Genomic DNA, 7,831 nt, shown 5'->3' on the forward strand with positions numbered 1-7,831 from the left:
TTAGCTAACTGTCTTTACCAATGTGTTTGTTATTTTCCTATTTGCAGGTCCATATCGAGATTCACTGAGTTACAACTGCCACAATTGAGGACCCAACACCCCTGACTCTGCTCATTAGTGTGCATCGTCAGTCAGAACTTCCCAAAGAGACACCCTGCAGACCTCACACAATCAACAATGTGGAAGAGGGCACCAGAATCAGGAGCCAGTACACGACAGTTGTCTCAGCCACCCCTTGTCATAGGAACCCAGCGCCTTTGCTTGGGCAGGACACCATGATGATGTCATTAACAATGGCCGCCAGGGTGTGCAGAGATCTGTGAGGCTGTATTGGGATACATCTCTCACAGCCACTCGCCAGCAAAGATTCTTGAGCCACCCATCTGGTCAGGGGAGACATCGGGAAGGATGACCAGTGGAATTCGACACTGCCTTTTTGTCGCAGACCATAAGGAGGACTGAGAAACGGAAATGATGATGACAATGGAATTAATGTTTTTGGAACCTTTGTCTTGTTTCTTCTTCCTCTTAGAGTTCTGTTTGAGGTGTTCATCAGTGCTCATCTGTAGTCATCTCTGAAGGGAAAACTGGAACCTTGTCATATAGTTCCTCTCATATTGAAACATAAGTATCCACTAGCTTACATCTCCACGGCATGACATAAACCAGTGCATGTTTTTTGTTCTCAGTGGTTTGGGCATTTATTTTAGCGGTTTTGGAAAAGTGTGTTTGCCAATGGAAGGACGGTGAAGTGAGTTGGACAGAGGAAGAGGATAAATGTCAGTGTAGGTCAGCAGGGCTACTGTTACAACCTTTCAGTGTGGGAACGGTCACCTTTCGGTGTGGGAACGGTCACCTTTCGGTGTGGGAACGGTCACCTTTCGGTGTGGGAACGGTCACCTTTCGGTGTGGGAACGGTCACCTTTCGGTGTGGGAACGGTCCCCTTTCGGTGTGGGAACGGTCCCCTTTCAGTGTGGGTACGGTCACCTTTCAGTGTGGGTACGGTCACCTTTCAGTGTGGGAATGGTCACCTTTCAGTGTGGGTACGGTCACCTTTCAGTTATAGAAATAGCAAGGTGCTTGTTGTGTAATGTACATCTATCCTTAGTGTCACAACTCCTCACAATGATTTGGAATGGAATTTTGCAGTGTAGGTGTAATGCAAAGAGTAAGGATCCAGGAAAGGAATGACTGCATGAAACACACTTGTCTGTATCGGTCATTGGCGCTAACGAGGTGGCATTTTAGGTTTGAAATAAATGGTTTATGATTTTGTCTTTGGTATGCACTCATCCTTATTTCTCAGTAAAGCTTTTGTGGGTTTTGTCATTTCTTATAGTCACTGAATTAAAAGGGTAAGGAATGTAATATGTTTGTACCTCCTTGGAAACAATAAATTATTAAACAATCTACTATTTCTGTCATTTTATATTCTATTGAAATTACTATTAGGCTATAATCTTCATCTTGTATCCATACCCTAAACACTAACCTCTGCCCTCTACCCTTCTACACCCTCATGGTAATATCTACTTAAGTGGGTAAGATCTATAGTAAGGATTTTAGTGTTAAATCTGTTATTTAACCCATATATCTCATCCAATCTATTATTAGAGGGTGACCAGAGGGCATAGCAGAGATACCATTTCAAAGGAGAACAGTGTGACTATTGAGGTCATTCATTCGTTCACCCAAGATGGATTACATAGCCCACAGATTATTTACAATGTGGATCAATTAATTTAATTAAATGTGGATTTCAGACAAATTCAATTTCAGTCAATTCAACATATCACCTTATGGGTGAAACAGAATATTGTCTCTGCAATCAAGATGATCCATTGGTAAAGCTGGAGCTGATCTGTTTAAATTGTCTTAGAAAAATATTGTAAGGGAGTGAACGTTATTTATAATAAGGGTTACATGGAGAAAATCAGACCTCTGAAATGAAAATGGTTCGCCCTCCCTTCAGCAAAATATATTTTACCTAAACCCTCCCTGAATGCTTGAAAAAAAAACAAGTGACCCTCTATACCCCAAATAATAATTTAAACATAAAGTGAATAGCAGAGAACATGTCTACCGTTTACCCTCACTTCTTGGACAGATCAGAACCTTAGATATGCAGTTTTAGAAACTGTTCTTCGTTCTGTAAGCAATGGCATTGAGGAGTATACCACCTCAGTCATCGGCTTCATCAATAAGTGCATCAACGACGTCATTCCCACATTGACCGTACGTACATATCCCAACCAGAAGCAATGGATTACAGGCAATATCCATTGCTGCTTTCAAGGAGCAGGACACTAATCCGGACGCTTATAAGAAATCCCACTACGCCCTCAGATGATCCATCAAACAGGCAAAGCGTCAATACAGGATTAAGATTGAATCCTATTACACCGCTCGTCGGATGTGTCAGGGCTTGAAAACTATTACGGACTACAAAGGGAAACCCAGCCGCGAGCTGCCCAGTGAAGCGAGCCTACCAGACGAACTAAATGCCTTTTATGCTCGCTTCGAGGCAAGCAACACTGAAGCATGCATGAGAGCACCAGCTGTTCCGGACGACTGTGTGATAACGCTCTCGGTAGCCGATGTGAGCAAGACCTTTAAACAGTTCAACATTCACAAAACCGCAGGGCCAGACGGTATACCAGAACGTGTACTCAAAGCATGCGTGGACCAACTGACAAGTGTCTTCACTGACATTTTCAACCTCTCCCTGACCGAGTCTGTAATACAGTGGGGAAAAAAGTATTTAGTCAGCCACCAATTGTGCAAGTTCTCCCACTTAAAAAGATGAGAGGCCTGTAATTTTCATCATAGGTACACGTCACCTATGACAGACAAATTGAGGGAAAAAAATCCTGAAAATTACATTGTAGGATTTTAATGAATTTATTTGCAAATTATGGTGGAAAATAAGTATTTGGTCACCTACAAACAAGCAAGATTTCTGTCTCTCACAGACCTGTAACTTCTTCTTTAAGAGGCTCCTCTGTCCTCCACTCGTTACCTGTATTAATGGCACCTGTTTGAACTTGTTATCAGTATAAAAGACACCTGTCCACAACCTCAAACAGTCACACTCCAAACTCCACTATGGCCAAGACCAAAGAGCTGTCAAAGGACACCAGAAACAAAATTGTAGACCTGCACCAGGCTGGGAAGACTGAATCTGCAATAGGTAAGCAGCTTGGTTTGAAGAAATCAACTGTGGGAGCAATTATTAGGAAATGGAAGACATACAAGACCACTGATAATCTCCCTCGATCTGGGGCACCACGCAAGATCTCACCCCGTGGGGTCAAAACGATCACAAGACCGGTGAGCAAAAATCCCAGAACCACACGGGGGGACCTAGTGAATGACCTGCAGAGAGCTGGGACCAAAGTAACAAAGCCTACCATCAGTAACACACTACGCCGCCAGGGACTCAAATCCTGCAGTGCCAGACGTGTCCCCCTGCTTAAGCCAGTACATGTCCAGGCCCGTCTGAAGTTTGCTAGAGTGCATTTGGATGATCCAGAAGAGGATTGGGAGAATGTCATATGGTCAGATGAAACCAAAATAGAACTTTTTGGTAAAAACTCAACTCGTCATGTTTGGAGGACAAAGAATGCTGAGTTGCATCCAAAGAACACCATACCTACTGTGAAGCATGGGGGTGGAAACATCATGCTTTGGGGCTGTTTTTCTGCAAAGGGACCAAGACGACTGATCCGTGTAAAGGAAAGAATGAATGGGGCCATGTATCGTGAGATTTTGAGTGAAAACCTCCTTCCATCAGCAAGGGCATTGAAGATGAAACGTGGCTGGGTCTTTCAGCATGACAATGATCCCAAACACACCGCCCGGGCAACGAAGGAGTGGCTTCATAAGAAGCATTTCAAGGTCCTGGAGTGGCCTAGCCAGTCTCCAGATCTCAACCCCATAGAAAATCTTTGGAGGGAGTTGAAAGTCCGTGTTGCCCAGCGACAGCCCCAAAACATCACTGCTCTAGAGGAGATCTGCATGGAGGAATGGGCCAAAATACCAGCAACAGTGTGTGAAAACCTTGTGAAGACTTACAGAAAACGTTTGACCTGTGTCATTGCCAACAAAGGGTATATAACAAAGTATTGAGAAACTTTTGTTATTGACCAAATACTTATTTTCCACCATAATTTGCAAATAAATTCATAAAAAATCCTACAATGTGATTTTCTGGAATTTGTTTTCTCATTTTGTCTGTCATAGTTGACGTGTACCTATGATGAAAATTACAGGCCTCTCTCATCTTTTTAAGTGGGAGAACTTGCACAATTGGTGGCTGTCTAAATACTTTTTTTCCCCACTGTACCTACATGTTTCAAGCAGACCACCATAGTCCCTGTGCCCAAAGAAGCGAAGGTAACCTGCCTAAATGATTACAGCCCCGTAGCCCTCACGTCGGTAGCCATGAAGTGCTTTGAAAAGCTGGTCATGGATCACATAAACAGCATCATCCCGGATACCCTAGACCCAATCCAATTCGCATACCACCCCAACAGATCCACAGATGACACAATCTCAATCGCACTCCACACTGCCCTTTCCCACCTGGACAAAAGGAACAACTATGTGAGAATGCTTTTCATTGACTACAGCTCAGCGTTCAACACCATAGTGCTCACAAATTCATCACTAAGCTAAGGACCCTGGGACTAAACACCTCCCTCTGCAACTGGATCCTGGACTTCCTGACGGGCCGCCCCCAGATGGTAAGGGTAGGCAACAACACATCTGCCACGCTGATCCTCAACACTGGGCCCCTCAGGGGTGCGTGCTTAGTCCCCTCCTGTACTCCCTGTTCACCTACGGCTGCGTGGCCAAACACGACTCCAACACCATCATTAAGTTTGCTGACGACACAACAGAGGTAGGCCTGATCACCGACAACGATGAGACAGCCTATAGGGAGGAGGTCAGAGACCTGGCAGTGTGGTGCCAGGACAACAACCTCTCCCTCAATGTGAGCAAGACAAAGGAGCTGATCGTGGACTACAGGAAAAGGCGGGCCGAACAGGCCCCCATTAACATCGACAGGGCTGTAGTGGAGCGGGTCGAGAGTTTCAAGATCCTTGGTGTCCACATCACCAACGAACTATCATGGTCCAAACACACCAAGACAGTCGTGAAGAGGTCACGACAACACCTTTTCCCCCTCAAGAGACTGAAAACATTTGTCATGGGTCCCCAGATCCTCAAAAAGTTATACAGCTGCACCATCGAGAGCATCCTGACCGGTTGCATCACTGCCTTGTATGGCAACTGCTCGGCATCTGACCGTAATGCGCTACAGACGGTAGTGCGTAAGGCCCAGTACATCACTGGGGCCAAGCTTCCTGCCATCCAGGACCTATATAATTTACTAGGCGGTGTCAGAGATGCAGTCACCCAAGTTATAGACTGTTCTCTCTGCTACCGCACGGCAGGCGTCACTGGAGCGCCAAGTCTAGGACCAAAAGGCTCCTTATCAGCTTCTACCCCCAAGCCATAAGACTGCTGAACAATTAATCAAATGGCCACCTGGACTATTTACATTGACCCCCCCCCCCATTTGTTTTCACACTGCTGCTACCCGCTGTCTATTATCTATGTATAGTCACTTTACCCCTACCTACATGTACAAATTACCTCGACTAACCTGTACCCCTGAAATTGAAAAAGCATGACCCTCCCCCGTTTTCCCCCAGACCCATTATGTAAATGTCGAGCCATCCCAAATATATATCTATTTTGTTTTTGGGGAACAAATACTGTATTGCATATGCATAACGGAATATTGTTTGAATAGTCATAATGGCGGTTGTCCTATAGCTCACCAAGAGCTAAGAATTTGTGAGAATTGTTGGGTAGTACATTCTTTACAGGAAATTGTTGGGTAGTGTATCCTTTTATCTGGACCTAGCTACAAGTGACTCAGCTGATGTTCTATGTTTGTCCACACGGTGGCAACAGCTCCTCACTGCTAGTTTACTACCTTCCCGACTCTTGATGAAAGCACATCACTCATGCCCCCTAGACCAAGTATAGATGGAAAATATTGAAGTGAGAAGAAATAAATCATTTATTTTTTGGTCAATAGTAATGTCTATCACTGGTGACTTACCTTTGAAAATATAGTTTAGTTGAAAACAGTCATACAATGAAGTCATTGTATTAGAGGAGAACATTAGGGTTACCATCATTTTTGCAGCGAACAGCTCTCTGATTCTCCTCTCTTCTCATCTCAGATACTCTCTCCCCAAAACTCATTAACTAGATGTACTTGTAATGTAAAAGTGTCAGTGTGCAGTGAAACAAACACTGTGCTGTAAGCCCACCAACAGCCCTACTTTGCACTCGCCGATTAAACTCAACTCCATGATTTAGGATGGAGTTGATTTAGGATGGAGTTGAGTGACGACTAGTGTGGGTGGACTGGAGCTCCCGTAGAATAGCCTGCAAATACACACGACGTTGTGTGCTGAAATCAGTAGTTTTTATAAAAACTTCGGAGCTCCAGTCCGCCCACACTTGTCGCGCTGCTCAACGCCATCGTAAATCGTGGAGTTCAGTTTAGTTGGCTACCTTGACACTTCCCTGTGCCATGTCTTGCACTCTAGATTTGTAGATTTGCAAACTGCTGACACCTCGGACAGTGCAAACTGTACCCGGACAAAAACTTCGACCCAGTAATTTAAATGGCAGGCTCATGTAAAAACCATCAAGAGTTTCTAAGGCAACTGCATTATAATTCTCAATGTGACAACCCCCCACCTCCTCTTTGGAAAAGAAAATTGATTTATTTCTCTGTGATTTGCCACATGAAAATATTTTTATAATAGGGTTAACATAAAGGACTGACAGAAACAGAGCGAGAGAGTGAATGAGTCGGTTTATCTTTCCCCTCAAATACAGCCAACCACAATTTGTATACAGGCTACACTCAAAAACATGGAGGATGCAACATAAAGATAGTCTATTTAGCCTCTAGCTTCTATAGCAACAAGGATGTGTGCTTTAGGCTACTTCTCTGTGTGATTTGGCCTGATGATGATGATGTGTCTGAGTGAGTGATAATTATGCTAAAGAAGGGTGTGTTTGTGTGTTTGTTCATACTAGGTCACACAGATGAATAGTCTGTGTGCATTAGGGCATGCGCGTCCGTGCGTACATATCTGGGTGTGTCCATATGCTGCATTCCATGTGTTTAATAAAGTGTGATAATGAACCTTGTTTTGATGTGATAATATGATGTATTTTTATGTGTAATGTAAACCTGCTGTAGGTGTAGACTGTAGGTATATAGGAGTCAAAGAGTCATAGACTTGAACCAATGTTTTTTTGGGGGAAAAGCTGATAATAGGAAGCCTCTGTCTTTAAGAGGTCAGCATCATGTATAGCTCTGAGCTGCATTTCCTCACATGAGAATCTGACATTGTTGTTGGTTTACTTAACAAAACACCTCAAATATGTCAGTTCCTTGTAGGGACACTACTACATCATCAACAAGAGTGGCAGTCACTCACTCACTCTCACGTGCATTTGTAAATGATACAGTCCTACATTACTATTCCAAGTCCACCATGCATGGAAAATGGATTTGCTGTTCTAAATGTAATCAAACATTAATCCAGTTTATGTCATCTCAAATGCATTAGTAAAAAACTGTGATTGCACATGATCCTTCTGGATTGGACGTTGATAATTTTTAATAATGATATGAGTATGAGATTACTGATGTTGTTTGAGGCAGCAGAATGAATGTACTGCCGGCTGCGTTCAGCAGAGCAGGCAACAGCATTGTGGAAATATAAATAT

The sequence above is a fragment of the Coregonus clupeaformis genome, chromosome 35 (genome assembly GCF_020615455.1).
Source record: "Coregonus clupeaformis isolate EN_2021a chromosome 35, ASM2061545v1, whole genome shotgun sequence".
In the NCBI taxonomy this organism is placed as follows: Eukaryota; Metazoa; Chordata; class Actinopteri; order Salmoniformes; family Salmonidae; genus Coregonus; species Coregonus clupeaformis.